This window comes from Bombus affinis, chromosome 11, assembly GCF_024516045.1.
Source record: "Bombus affinis isolate iyBomAffi1 chromosome 11, iyBomAffi1.2, whole genome shotgun sequence".
NCBI classification, from domain to species: domain Eukaryota; kingdom Metazoa; phylum Arthropoda; class Insecta; order Hymenoptera; family Apidae; genus Bombus; species Bombus affinis.
In genome coordinates, this window is record NC_066354.1 from 9,553,108 (window position 1) to 9,568,682 (window position 15,575).

At 41.9% G+C, this 15,575-nt stretch overlaps 1 protein-coding gene across 2 annotated transcripts in view; it reads right to left on the reverse strand.

The window, feature by feature from the left end:
- The window catches only part of LOC126921669 (follistatin-A), a 74,150-nt gene extending 66,918 nt beyond the window's left edge, over positions 1 to 7,232 (reverse strand). Inside the window, exons 1-2 of one of the 2 annotated variants that reach the window (XM_050733408.1) lie at positions 6,800 to 7,232; positions 6,176 to 6,743 (exon numbers count right to left, since the gene is read on the reverse strand). The gene's annotated coding sequence lies outside the window, so the exon portion shown is untranslated. Of the gene's footprint in view, positions 1 to 6,175; positions 6,761 to 6,799 lie in introns of those variants that run through there. The other variant, XM_050733409.1, reaches the window with a different exon arrangement.
- Between the last annotated feature and the right edge of the window lie 8,343 nt (positions 7,233 to 15,575).

Below are 15,575 nucleotides of genomic sequence, written 5' to 3' on the forward strand. Positions count from 1 at the left end.
GGCGGCCCATTATGCCACGCAAACGGCATCGCTTGGTGCAGAGACAGGAAGCGGCTACAGAAAGGTACCTCAGCCAGCCTCCTATCCCTCTCTCTCTCTCTCTCCCTCTCTCTTTCTCTCCCTTCCTCTCTTCCTCCCTTTCAACGGCCGTGCTGCACAGAGAGCATCGACTTCTCGCTCGCGCGCGACCGACGACACGAGTGAATCTAGTCTGTATATGGTCGGGCCCAGTCCGTCTGGCCGGCGTCCAGTCAATGGACGTGATTCACTGTTCGGCGACGGAATCTCAGGCAGACGGACGAACGGATGGCCGAGTGGGAGAAGAGGGTCGAGAGGAGAGGAGCCGAGGAAGAGATACCGCGAGCAAAGCGATCATCGCTCGAGACCTTTGCCGAGAGACGAGCTGCTACCGGTGGCACAGGTATGGATATACATATGGCGGGCCAAGGATCCTACTTTAGTTTTCTCAGTTGTGTCACTCTTTCGGTAAACTGACCACGAATAATATCCAAGTTCGATGCTTAAACGGATATCGTTAATTATTTGATCGTAGGATATTCACGCATTGTACACCCGCTACTGCGAATATTTCAAACATTTGAAAATAAGAACGAGAGCTTGAAACAAAAATGTTACGGTCGATGACGTCTTCAACTGAAACAAGTTGTGAAGGTATAGAGGTAAAATACCTTGCTACGATGTAATCGTGAGAGCTTCAACGTGTTTTGTACAACGCACGTAACACGCTCGTAAAAGATACGCACGATAAGTCGTTTTCTGTAAAATACGCACAACGTATCGATAGAAAAGTTTCTTAATAAACGTTGAAATACTTTCGCGAATCAGAGTAGATAATGAAATATCGTGGAAACGTCTCGTTTCTAACACGGTCCTCCGTATTCGCTTGGTACACGTTTCTCGTGTTTATTGGATTCCCTCGCCGCGTTTTTGCACCTATCTTTCTTGCAATTTTCTGACGTCGATCGAGAGTTCTTGAGAACTGATGCGACAGTCGAGCGGCGCTCCATTCATGCTTGCCGTCGTCTCGACTAGATACTCTATATGGTAGTCGGTCTGTCAATCCACGTGAAACTGGAAAAACTCGACGGGACGAGGAGAAACGATGAAACGGCCCTCGTCACGATTTAGGCGTCTACAAGACGACTAAACGACTACACTGATCCAAGGTGAAACTGATTTTCGGCAGCCAACGATAGATCTGAACATATAAGGTAACGCGATCGGGATACCTGTTTAAGCGCTTTTATTTTATTATCCCCCTCTTAGGATAAGCGAACATTCTGTCTCTTCCAGGCATTGTTCTTCATTCTATATCGTTATTCTTAAATTTATAATTCGAGAATCTTTGGAAAGGATTGGCAAATGGCGGATAATTAGAATATAATTAATTGCAATCATATTAGATGGTGAATATCTTAAATAAATGTAGATGGTGAATATATTAAACACTGAACGTGATGAATATACGTAATAATTCATATATTAAGGAATATGGGATGAAAATGTTAAATCGATCTTTACTTTTATGAATTTCATATTACGAATAATTGTCATATTCTTTCTTTTATTCCATATTGTCTTATAAACTCGAGTAAATTAAAATTAGAGAAATATAATATATTCGCTAAAATTCTTCCCTATACTTTATTTTACAAATTGTCGTTTTCCTTTTCCACAATTTCGACGAAATACTGTCCGCTCTCTCTCTCTCTCTCTCTCTCTCTCTCTCTCTCTCTGCAGGAAACAAAACAAATTTTATCGCGGTATAATGGTTCTTCGAAAGAGAATTCCTCAGAATCCAGAATGAAGTACTCGACAGTAAATAAACCACAGGATATATAACTGTTCGCGAGGAAATCAATCTCCGCGTTCGAAGGCCCAACCATGATTGCATGATTATTACTTGGATTATTGTGATTACTCGAGCCAGCCAACAAAGTACATTTTTGTCAATGAATACTTTCTATTCGATGCTATACGGATAAAGCCAGGTAACTGAATATCTCTGAAGGTAACGTAAAAAAGAAATTGTTACGCGTCAACATTGATGTGTTTCAGGGAACCAATTATCTTAATTTAATTGGCTTTTTGTACATGAAAAGATAAAAAAAAGATTTCAAGATCATTAACTCTTCCCTAAAAAGGATGGAACCATCGATATAATTCGTGTTCTGACCTATTTAATAATCACAGTCATTCGGGGTCGGACAAAACGGTAAATTGATCGAAAATATACTTTAAGCTAAATTATTTTCTACAAATTCCAACAAGCAGATACGGCACGTCGTCGATCGATCCCATTTCAAAAATTGTCGTTATATTTGCTTTGAAAGTCGTCAAAATTAAAAAAATAATGCTCATCGTGATATTGAAATATCGAGAACGTTTTGCTTGTCTTAATAATTATATCCTTGACTTTGGCAAAATTTCATCGACCTATCAACCTATTCTCAAAAGATTTTACACGTATTTATCTTTAAACCAAACAGATTTTTCTAATAATGTGTCATTAGAATCCCCTGTTTAGTCCTAAAGTGGCGTTAAAGTCAGAACTTCCATAAAAATGTACCAATCGTATTTTTCTTCCATGATTTTCATTTTTCCTATGTGTCTTTCGTTCTAATTGATACAGAGTTGTGTTAACGTTATCGTAATGAGAGGCGTGACCTTGAGAAGGCGGTAGATTCGGGACGCAACACAAGCTCTCACGGTGTCGGCCAGGAAGCGAGGAGGACCCGCGTATACCGGAAGCAGTCGCTAAGAACGCTCGACTCGACGCGCCGGCCTAGGCAACTTCCTAGACTTTATTGCCGTTGCATGAACTGGTAGTGGAGCGTGTGCACGCTGCAGCTGCACCTTCGTCTCTCTCTCTCTCTCTCTTTTTCTCTCTCTTTCTCTTTCTCCTTACCTTTTTCCTCGTCGATCTCCGCTTTACTTTTGTTGCCGGAGACCCAGCAATGGTGCACTCGCGTCGAGCAATTGCGCTCGATGCATTTTGATGCCCTTCGAATGTCTTTACCACGAGGGGAAAAGCCATGGTATTTGCCGCGGATTGAATTCAACGATATCTCGTTACAGGACCCTGGTACCCGACGAGTCCTTTCTGTTTGGTTAAAAATCTGGGCATTCATTTGCTTCGTGGTAGGTAGAATAGAAAGGTAGAAGCTCAAGGTAGAATAGTTTCCTCGAGGGTGCTGTAGACGTGTACATTTTCTTGAAGAGATTCTAATGTGTGCGGCGCAAGATTCACTAGGAATCTTCGAAGTTTGTAATGCAGTGATCATTTAGCAGCGTAGGATTTTACTACGCACTGATTGGGATTTACTTGTTATTAATTAATGGACTATAAATGTTTATGTATTTATGATAAATTTAAACGTAGAGAAAAAGAATGTATAAATAAATACATAAATAACTAAATGTAGAAACTTGTAAAAAAATAGCTTTCGTATTATGGTATTTAGAAGATGAGATAAATCTTCATTCTGCCTCCATTTCTTTGATCGTTCGATCTTCATAAAAGTATAACAGGATTATTGAAATAATCGTCTCGAAACATCGTGTTGAACGGTTAAGTATCCATTAAAAAATCATAAAATACGAAAGATTAATAATAACTCAAATTTTACCAGTGTTCACCGTCGTTCGATTGCCAAATAGCCGTTGAGTACACAGTTAAAAACGAAAAAAGAGACTTACCTCATCTAAATAACAATACGACGCAAGTCGTAATAATACGACGAAGCAGCCGAGGAATCAATTTTAATTCCACGCGTGTCGAATGGGATCGGCAAGTTGTCGGATCGCGCCGTATTTTGGCGCGTTCGATTGCCTTCGACGCAGCTCAACGGTCGAGTACATACGCCCGCCGGTATATACTTATGCAAGCACACGGCCGGTGTTCTCTGCACGCGGAATTGTCGGCGAATAATCGGCGAATCTGTGCCGAGACTCGTGAGCAGCCCCGAGCGAACATTATGCTACCGTACCGGCAATAGCGTTGCGTAATTACACGATCCCCAAGGGGACTACGGGACTTTACATTGTAAGCCATATGCGAATAACGTTTGAGCCCGAACGAATCGAATAACTACATATATTCGACACTTCTCTATTTTTCCCCCACCGCCTTTCGTTTTGCCTCCCTTTTCCTTCCTCGTTTCCTCTTTTTTTTTTCCAACGTAACTATCACTCGCGGTGAAATGCTCTAAATCATAGCCGCGCGAAAGTATGTCCGACGAATGAAATTAAATTGGAACATATTATTTTTGACTCTTTCTTTGATCGTTGGTTTACTTGCTTGTCCTCGTTTCTTCGTAATACTTTGTGTTTTAGAATTATTTTTTAATTACGTATTAATTTTCTATTAGATAGTATTCTCTGATAATTTGTTACTTTTCATTTTCGAATTATAATTAAGGTTTGCCTGACAAACGAAATTAGCTTCGTTGATATTGTTCTTCACTTTTCTTCGTTCGTTGATTTTCTTATGTAACGTGCTTTCTTTACTGATATTTCATTAATATTTATATTTATTTCCTGGTTATTGTAATTCTCTTGAACTATTAATTTCCTCCTATATATATATATATGCTTTATTTATTGTTTCGCTTACGAATCGCGTTTTTTCTATCCGCAATCCATTTTATAATACGTTTTGCGAGAACAGCCCGCGTAACGTGTATACTCTGGACGTCAAAAGTCGACTCCCGAGTGATGTAAATGCTTGCGTAAGCTTTGAACAATCGAAGATACTTGCATATTTTTAACCGGTTACCCGGTACTACCGAATCTTTCTGACGTTTGTTTCTTTAACTCTGGAATGATGAATCGTATCCTCGCATCGAGTAGGTTCAGATATCAACAAAAGTGTTTTTGCGATCAGATATCCTTTCGAAAAATTTGCATCAACCCAGTTATGTCCATCGTTCTTTCAGTATGATTGTTGCAAAGTAATCTTTCCATTTATTTTTCGATTTTTATCAACTCTCTGCATAAGTGGAATAATAAATCAGTAATAAATAATAAAGCGATATTTGTTTGTCGAACGTTCTGAAAAATCTGAGGATTATGTTAAAAATATCTAAAATAAACTACCTGGTCTTTTTCTAAACCGCTTTCCAAAATGATACAATTCTCTGTTTGAGAAATTAAATGTACACGCTGATTAAATTGTTGCGTTGCTATTTATCGTACATTTATTAATAACATTTATTACGTATACATCAAAACTTTAGTTTCACTACTTTAGTTGCAATCATACGAATAGACATTTCCATAAACAAAATTACTACCAATCTACTAAAAGCTATTAGAAAATATATCGTTACATAATCGATTCGAAACTAGTTCGATTATACTAAAATTGACAGAACCGTAGATAACTGAAAATTCTCAGTACGTGCACGTTAATATTAACTAACTGGATATCGGAGTTCCTCGGCAGGAGAGATCTCTATTCCTTCGCTATTATTTCAGCCCTCGATATTTTCTGGCCGGGCCCAACAACGTTGCAAGTTCGCTTCTCTTTGCAACGAACACTGTCCGACGATGTTTGTTCCCATTCCTGAGTTTATGTCTGCACAGTGCTTTCCTCTCTTTCCTCTACACACGGTCACATCAGTAAGGTTAAGAGATTTACGCTGCACACGTGCACCAACAGCATCCGCCATGCACGTTCTCGTGCATCCCGCGTAACGAGACAACAGAACTCTTTATAAGGCACGGAATGCTGTTTTAATTTTTCACCGTGCGCTTCCCTCGTGATGGGGATGCAATATTCTACGTCGTGTTAAGAATATGATATTAGAGTTAAGCAACTGCCACGGGTTAACATCGCGATTGCACGTGCGTTAACAAACGTTACCGACACACCCGGTTGCGGTTTTTCTGCTCAAACCGCGAATTTTCACGACTGGATGAACTATTCTTTTCCACATATCGGTCGTTTACACAGTTTTAAAGAATGTTTTCGAAGAAAAAAATATTCTTTCCTTATCGAATGGTTGAATAATCTTTTACATTAAACAATTAGATTAAAAAAAAACTACAATTAGGAATCGTAATAAAACTACAAATTCATAATTACATTTAGAAGGAGTTGAATAACTTTCACTAAGAAATGTAAATTACCAATGTTGCAAAATATACCTACATATAGCTGTTTCTAATGTATTCCACTGTGTATCTTCCACTTCGATTCCTTTGGTAAAACGTTCATACTCTTGTAGTTACCGATAATTCTAGTATCAAAGTATAGGCACGGTATTATACGATCTTCGATACAAAAAATTCCTGCATCGTATGGAATCCTTATGAGAAATTCTTTAATCCCCATTGTCTTGTCGAACTTCGTCGACATACGACTTACTTCGATGCGCCCATAAAAACTTGGTACAACCCCGTTCACGAGCCGATGTATCTGCCGTAAGGAAGTTTCATACGACGATTAATATTTAATATTTCGTCCGGTTGCAACGTTCTTTGGACCTTAAACATGCCCTTGGAATGGTCGGTCGCGGTCTTACTTCGATCTTCGCTACGAGTTCTCTGTTCCTCATTTACATATAACCGTCTCCGCAAACGCGAGAGTAACAGGCCGAGTTGCGAGCAGAAACTTGCTGCAACCCAAGAACGTTTCCGTGGCTGTGCAAAAGGGAGTCCAATGATTGGTCATGCAATAAATTCGGTGAACAAGAAGAGGAATCCGAACAAAAGAACCACTAAAAGAGAGAAAAGAAATAAGTTGGAGAAGTATTCAAGAAACTCAAAGATGTACCTGATCTTCTTCGCTCCTTTTATCTCTTATTCTTCTATTTATTTTTCTTCTTTGCTTCTTTTACTTCTTCTTCTTCTTGCGATTTCGCCTGCTGTTGTTCCCCTTCGTTCTTCTCCTCTTTGTGCAGTATGTATTATGCATGTGAACCAATCTTCATAATTTCACATATCAGATCCACCGTAACATTAACTCAAAATCGATGCACTTCTTGGCATCGTGATGTAAGTCAACAGCATACTTCGAAGACCTTTAACGAACTTTGTCGCGCGGCGATTTACATAATACGAGTGCCAGGATCACGACCCGAATGGACGATTTCGTTGCAAAGAAATTGTCTCGTTTACCGTCACGATATTATTTCAACGTTAGCGTTTCTTCGTTTCTAACGCTGTAGCAGATTTATGCAGCTGGTCCAGCCGAAAATCGTATTGCTCCGTATCATATCCGCGCTTGAAGATAAGTTAGAAGTAAGTAAAAGTTATAACGAAATGTAATATCATTAAAGTTAAATATCAGGGTTGAATTAAATTATAGAGGTGACAAATTTCTTCGACGACGCGAATAAAACGAAGAATTTAGAACAAGAGATCTCTTTATCCTCAAGACTTTTTGCATTTCTGGAATCAAAGACGAAAAATACATACTTTCAACTCTTTACAGAAAACAAACATTAATAATTGCGTTCCATACATATTATCGTATTACGTATGATCTACATATCGTGTAATTGTTCCATTTTCTGATTGGACTTTCAATCGAAACTGATATGGTTTTCGTGATTTTGAAATTGACTGCGATAATTTATTAAGGCATGGATACTTTGACTCGTTTCATTTATATATTCCTGATAGGAAAGTGATGAGAGCTTGGTTCGAAAAATACCGATAAAATCCCAATAAAAGAACGCAGAATTGAGAAAAAACATGTGCGTATAAACTATACGAACGACTGGGCTTGTTTCACATAAAAACACCCACGACCGTCTTATTTTTTCTCCAATCTCGAAGGCATCTAAACGCCTAAAAATATTGCCTTGCAACATAAGAACGTCTTAATGGATGCAAAAGAAATTACACAATTGTTTCCGATCATTTTTACCAAATAACATTTTAAACAGCGCTTTTAATTTTCTGCATACTCCCAACATTTTCATAATATCTTCTATGTTCGTGTATATCGATGCTAAATATACTAAAATTTTCACTTCCTAGTGTCCCGTTTAAGTGAGACATTCGCTGTAATTTAAAAATAATCGGCGAAAAATAATTTGGGCAACGCTGTTTAATACAAAGCTTATTGAAATTTTACGAACAAACCTTAAAACAATGATACTCGCCAATCCACTGATACGTCAAATAACAATTTTTATCCATCTGCTAACGTATCGGAATAATCCAGCTGATCTTCCTAATATAGTAAACCCGCTGGCGGAAGAAAATTTCGGGTGAACGTCCGACATAGAAACGAAAGTCAATCATTGATTGCGTAATTGGTTGGTCGGGTACGTTAGCCATACGCGTCCGCGGACGCATGATAATAAAGACTACCTATCCGGACTGGCCGCTTACCTCTTCATGGCCATGATGAGTCCATGCTGGTAGCAAGGTATTTGTGGTCGTTTGTGTAAAGGCAGAGCCAATCATGGTACCGGCCGACTGAGAGAGCAGCATGCTTGGGCCCGAGCATGTTGTATATCGTCGTTTTGCCACGTCTGCCAGCAGTCTAGACTTTGCCGCGAGTTCTCCTCTCGAGTCCGGTCGCGACGTCACCGAGTGAATTCACCTTTAGGGCGGCGATAAACGTCCCCGGCTCGGTTGTGTTTTATAACCGTGGCTGCGCCAGGTAGCCAACCAGACCCTGATTGCTTCCCCTTAGAGCACGCCGATCTCGCATCCACGTGTAACCTGCCGAGCCGATCTACCGATTCGTTTCTTCTTCTCTTTCTCTCTTCGTCCACGTATCCTCTTCTCTTTTTCCATCTGTCTCTCGCCAATGTTTCAGATGTATACTCTTTCTTCGCTTGTCTCGCTATGGTCGAACCACGAACGCTTCGACAACGACGCCGTCGATTTCTTCCTGTTGAGTCGAGACGAGTCTTGGTAACGTTAAGAAGAGATGTTTGTTTTTGTCGTCGATACTTTCTCGTGCTTCCATGAGTTTAGGATGCTGGCTACGTTAAAAGAGGGTTGTGCTTTGTCCAAGTGCTTCGTTGGTCGTAGGGTTTTTATTCGATTTTTTCCTATTTTAAGAGACTCGTCGAATGTGTGAAACAATTAGGGATGTACGGAAAGACGTAATATGTACTATGTACTATCGTCCAGTATAGTTTTATAAGTTCTAGCGCGAGTGTATTTGTTCGCATAAATGAAGTTCTGTTGAAATAAATTTGTATAAGAATGCGACAGAAGAATGTCTTCGCCAAAATACCCTTCGCCACTTTCTATAAAGAGACTTTTGCCAAAGCAACCTACGTACGAACACGGTCTACGTTGAAATGACTTAAATCTCAAGTCTCATCTTAAATGCGAAAACTCATCGGTCGGAGGAATTACGCGTTTCATAACACGACGTTGATAGTATATGACCGCGTATCCGAACAACCGAAGAATGTCGAGGGTGGAAGAAAAATTGAAGGGGAAAGGAAACAAGAAGGATAGAGAAGGAAGCGTGAGAAAGCGTAGCGGAGGCAGATAAAGAGAGGGTGGTGGCGGTGTGTACGGTAAAAGAGTCGAACTGCGGCGCGAAGGGGGGATGGAAAGGATGCATGAATGTGCTAGCAAGAACAATTGATGAAAAACGGTGCGAGGAGTGGTTGGGTTTCTTGGAAAGTCTCTCCGCGAGAGGCACGCTGCAAAATGAAGGGAGGCAGGTGCATCGCGGGTGCAGCTGGGAGGCTGCATGCAGCGTCGTTGCAAGATACTCTGACGTCCTCTCTTCTTCTCTTCTTGTGCCTCGCCTCTTCTCCCTTCAGCTCCTCCTCACCTTGATCCGTACCCTTGTTCCGTTCTTGGGGGCAAAGTGCCAAGACAAAGCGGCTACGGGGGAAAATATCGTGCCACGGCCACGCAAATACCTTTCTTTCCTTATTTTTTCTTCTTCTCTGTTTTCTTTTCTGTGAGACGAATCAAGGGAAAGGTAGATAGACGTTGGAAAATATTTATGATCGTTGCCATCTCGAGACTGGTTGTTTGGGAATTTCGTTAATTTTTCGTTGAAAGGAAACTGGTTTGGCACGAGGTACGAACCTTTTTATCTGCAGTCTCGACGTCCAAAGTAGCTCTTCTCTGGCGAATCGAAGTGACTCGATTTTATATAATACGAAACATCTCGATAAGCGCGAATTTGTTATTTACTTGACTTGAAATATTCTTCTTTAAATACGCGAAAGGAAAGAGTTTATTTAAAGCTATGCTACCCGATAAATACTTAAAATTGTTTACGTTTCTGGTTCCTAATTTCCTTTGACGTCCAATTAAAAACGATATCGTTCGTATCGCTTGATAAAAGTTTCTATTAAAAACGCTACGATCAGCTAACACCATAAATCAAAAATTTGGAAAACATCCTACCTTTGAAAAAAACACCCAACAAAATTTCCATCGTCTACTATCCTCGCGCGAACGGCAACCTCGAACGAGCTGGAAACATTTCGTTGAAACGAAGCAGGCAACGACGAGGTTAGCGGCGTTTCCCGCGGGAGCGCTGGTCAGATATTACCCGGGCATTGAGGACGGTAGAGCAGCGTTACAACGGCACACGGGTGTTCTTCGTCAAGGAGGGCACGAGACGCACGGAGAAACGGACCCTCTCGGCTCGGAGATCCTGAATGGTAATGATTATAGCAAATTGCTCTTGCTTGGCTTGGGGGTGCCTAATAGCCACTCAGTAGGGCTGTTGAAACCCGTGCACCCCTTCGTTCAACCTTTGATCCCCCCGCCCGAGTCAACCCTTCAAATCTTCATTGTTTCTACCCTGTTTCAAGCGCGGCTGGACCCCTGAACCTCACCCTTCTCTCTCTCTGTCCCTGTTCCCGTGGATGTTCTCGATATATGTCCCGGCTGGCTGACTGTGCCGTGCTTCTGTCTGCATGCACTTCCTTGCTCCTCTATACAGGGTGTCACAAAATATGTGGAAAATATTTATACAACAGATTCTAGACGTCGGAAGAAGTTCACGTATGGCAATATCGTTATTTTTCGAGCTGTTACGCTTTTATCTTGCGCTACTACAGTTAGGAACAGGTATCCGGTATCTATGAATCAACTGACGAATCCTTTTCTCTGTTTCATTCGCAGCACGGTGTTCTTGCTCTACAAGACCGCCGAACCAAAACAAACGACATATTTTGTCACACCCTGTATATTTTGCCCGCCTCTGCTCCGGTTTGTCTGTTCGTCAGCCTCTCGTTCTTTGTCGCGATGCCTGATGTTCGTACGTTAAGAGTGAGTAGAGAGTGAGATAGATGGGATTAAAGGGGTTGGCGATATACGAGACGACGTAGAAGGGGTTGGAGAGGCTCCGTTAAACTTCTTGACTCATCGGCGTCGCTCTAGGCTGATCGTTGCGTTGCCTGGCTTAATTAGCCCCGCGCAAATGCGGCTTTCCGGAGGATCAGTTTTTCAGCGACCCTTTGTCACATCGCGTTTATTGCGTAGTACGGGCGAGAAACGCGTTGTCCTCGCGTGGCGAGGGCGACGCTGGGCGAACTCGAGGAATGGTTGGTGCGATCACGTTTCGCGAAGGACATGAGGTGGAATTTTCGGAGATTACGATGGAATGTCTGTAAAATATTCACACAGATATGGAACACGTAAGTTCTGGAAAGATTGCGCCCTTTTTTCGTAAACTTGGATAACTATATTCGTAATATGTCGAATAATTGTAAATTTATGACAGTCACGAAGAACTATTCGCCATTCTATAGATTTAGAACATCGATTCGTAGTTTTCTTAAACGATTTACTGACTAATTAACGTTTTAAAATATTAGCTTTTTACCAGTATGACGAGATGCGTTCTTATTAGTCTTTCGACCCTACGGGACGATTATACGATGTAGTGTCTTTCGATATTACAAATTGAATTCTTCGACACTGATTGCTGTGTATGCCGGTACAAGAAACGAGTTCTACCGTGTTTGAGCTTTAATATACAATACATAGTTTATAATAGTCATACAATGCATAGTCGAGAAGAGGTTCGACGGTAAATGAGATCATTTCTGCAGATATCTTTAAATTGACGATCTTCGAAACGTATCGGTGTCTTAACACACCGACGAATGGACTTGTACCATTTAACGTACCAAGACCGTAATTACGTACGTTTCCTGCGTATTCCGTGTGTACTAAAAGATCAGAAAAACAGTTCTATTTCAACAAACTGCAGAAATACCGTCTACTTGCAAACGAAAATCGTCGCCAAGAAATAAAACTTTAAAAAACCCAAACAAAGCCAGAAGCAAAGTACAATGTAGGATAAAAATAACGAAATCAACCCTTTTCCTTAAAAATACCATATTTATACACGTATCCTGTGAGCCTGGTCGTCCTGCTGTTGCAACTTGTTCGAAAGGAGGCAAAAAGGGTGTGAGGCGAGAGCAGCTTCTCAAGCAACATCCTCGCGAGACAAACACGCGATCGCAACCGATGATTACCGCCGGCGCGGATCCACGTCAGACGTCGGGACGCGGCTCTCGTGCGACCGCCGTGCGTTTGCCTTCGATATATTTTTTCCCTTTTCCTCCATCTCCTCCTTTTCTCTGCCTCTCCCTTCGTTCTTGTTACTTTGTTACTACACAGTGTGTGCACGATGGCGTGCATGCAGGTGATTGGAGTGTACCAGTTAGCCGACTCGTTGCTCCGGGAAGAGAAAAAAGGAAAGAAGTCGAGGCGATATATGCAATAAAAGCGAGCGGGGAACACCGCGCGGTGACCCAAGTGAGTGAGTGACGTGTGCCGGGAGTGAGTCTTCCGGGGGCTTGTGGACCGAAGTGGAATGGCCTTTTCGAGTTCTCCAGTCAGGAAGAGAAGGCGGTCAGAGAGAACGTGTGTGGTGGTAGTAGCACCGGCCGTTGGAAAAGGCGAGGAGCAGGAACACACCGAGAGGCGGTCGTGCAAGGGAGAGACTCGGCCGACCGCCTCCAGGGGCTACGCTCGTTGCTGCCCACGCCGTGGCACATCTATCCACGTCCAACGTGGCCACCTGCGCAACTTGACAGCCCCGCTCTCTAACGATGCGCATACGTAGGATCCTTCAGCAGACGCGTCCTCCACTCTCCATCTCTCTCGCCCTCTTTTTATTTCCGTCTTTCGTATTTTCGTACTTCGCTGTCTCTTTACGTTTCACGAACTTTATGTTTCTTGGAACGATAGATTTGTGAAAAAAGAAAGGAAAAGAAAAAGAACAGATCTCTCGTCGAGATTGAGGATGTTGTTCAAGTTGCGTTTTCGAGTCTAGAAAGCTGCCATTTCGCATTGGATCGACACGTCTGAGGACTGATATCGGAGAATAGAGATGTTCGTTGCCAGGGTGTACATTGTTTGGTTTTGTACGTGGCAGAGGAAGCTAATGGATGGTTAGTAAAATTGTGGGAATGACAGGATTTACGTGGAGCGAGTTGAGATTGTTTGGGAAAGAGCGATAAATAGGTGGACGAAGAGTAGTCGATTTAGAGAGTTGGAGGTGCGAAAGGAAAGTGTTTGAAGTTAGTGTTTGAGAATTGAGTGCTAGCGAAGGGTGTTAGGCTATTCGTGTCTCTTAGCAATGGCAGAGATAGAAAAACAGGAAAAGAAAGTACGGATAACGTAAAATGTTAAAAATAAACAATTTGCTTTACAAGTTTCATAGTGTTGTGGAATGGAATTTCATTAAAAAATGGGATTTCAGTAAATCGCCATTCGACTCGAGTAGTATCGCGAAACGAAGACCAAGGAATGTCTAACGGGCGACTCACGAGTCCGCGTGATTTACGACTTGTTTATGTTTTACGTGCCTGCCGGTCGTCATTTGTTACGAACACCAATCTGTATTTAAAACAAGCCGATCCAGCGGATTTTTCGCGGAAACCATCCGCTCCATCCGCTATAGGGCTAGATCTTGGCCATTATTTCACGGTCGTGGGTATTGTGCGGACAGGGTGTTAGCCGACTATAAATTATGCTGAATTCTACTATTCATCACCGTGCCGTGCGCTGAACTTAGGACCCCAATTACCCACATTTTATCTTCGCGCCAGCTATTAATCATAGCCTCGCCAGATGTAATGAATGGCCTGTTCGATAACAATACAAACGTTGTCACAATAAATATGATTTCCCGCGATGGGCCGCGGTTTACGCGAGCTTAATGTCGTGTTCCGCTTCCGAGACGCGCAATCTCATCAATTACGTTACTCTTTCCCGTCTATTTCCTTTTGATAAGAGAATCAGGTTCTTAAGTTACGTGTTTGGACGAAAGAAACTGAATATCACGAATTTCGATACGATTTCTTCTATCTCAATTCTAAATTAAGAGTTGATTAGGTTTCAAGCCTTTAGTACATACCGTTATTTCCCCATCTTTGTCTTCCTTACATTAATTTAACGCATTTGAGTACTTTGCGAAATACGATCAACATCTAAAAAATCCTTATCGATATAACGCTGCAAGTGACTATATGTGACTAGTCGTTGTACGTAACATTGTAGGTAACAACGTTGTACACGACGGTCAATTATATTCCACTATAGTTTCCCTATAATAAATCTCCAATGATAGATGACAATTGCCTGTGTGTGGCTTTCAATGAGAAGTGTGAGTATCTTTTTGTATTCTACGAATGGTCAGTACCAAACCACTACAATTGCCCTCTAATGAATCTTTAATGATAGCTGGCGATCCAGAAAAATACTTACTTCTTCAACAATCTTTCGATGATAAGTGGTTATAATTCTTCTTAGTTAAGCGACTATGTTCGTTGCATAGTAAATTCTTAGTACTAGAATTATCCGAGTGTTGCATATGATTAATTTGAACCACTTTACTAGAGTTTCATAGTTGACAACAGTGATCCTGGCCATGCTCGCCGTTCACGTTCAACGAATGTTCAATGACAAGTCGACTGAAATCAGCGTCAAAGTAGCGAAAGGGTAACCGTCGACGTTTCCACGCGGTTCTCGTTCGCCGTTACCGGAAGATGCTCTCTCGAGGTTTCGCGTAAAGCGCTGTTAAAAAACTGAAAGCCACTAAGGCCAGCGGGACAATGGACCGGAGCTCGTTTCTCGTTCTCTTCGGCCGCTGGCCGAAGGTTTTTAGCGCCCTAGTGGTCAATTTCCCACTCAGACGGAATCATTAGTCTACGGGCACGGCGCACGGGGTGCGCGCTCGCGCATCCTGACGAGAAGGCGAAGTACACTCGATATGAACGTGGCAGAGAACGAGCGCACGCTGAAACCAAACTCTCCGGCAATCGGAGATCGGGAAGGGCGATATCCAACTGCGAACGCGATCCCCGCGACCCGTTGCTCTCGCCTGGGGGACGCTCGAGTCGAGTATTTTTGCGCCGAACGGACCGCCCTTTGTCGTTGCTTTTGCTCCAACACGTACGCGGTCAAATCATCCAACGATTCCAATTGATACTGACGTGATTCTTGGCAAACGACATATCACTCGAGTAATGTAATCTTTGTAGAAGACAAACAAATCGATACTACAATTTATCAAATTTATAATTTGATTGTACAGATATGAGAATTGCAAGAATTACACCTGCTTTAACATGCACCTAGGTACATAC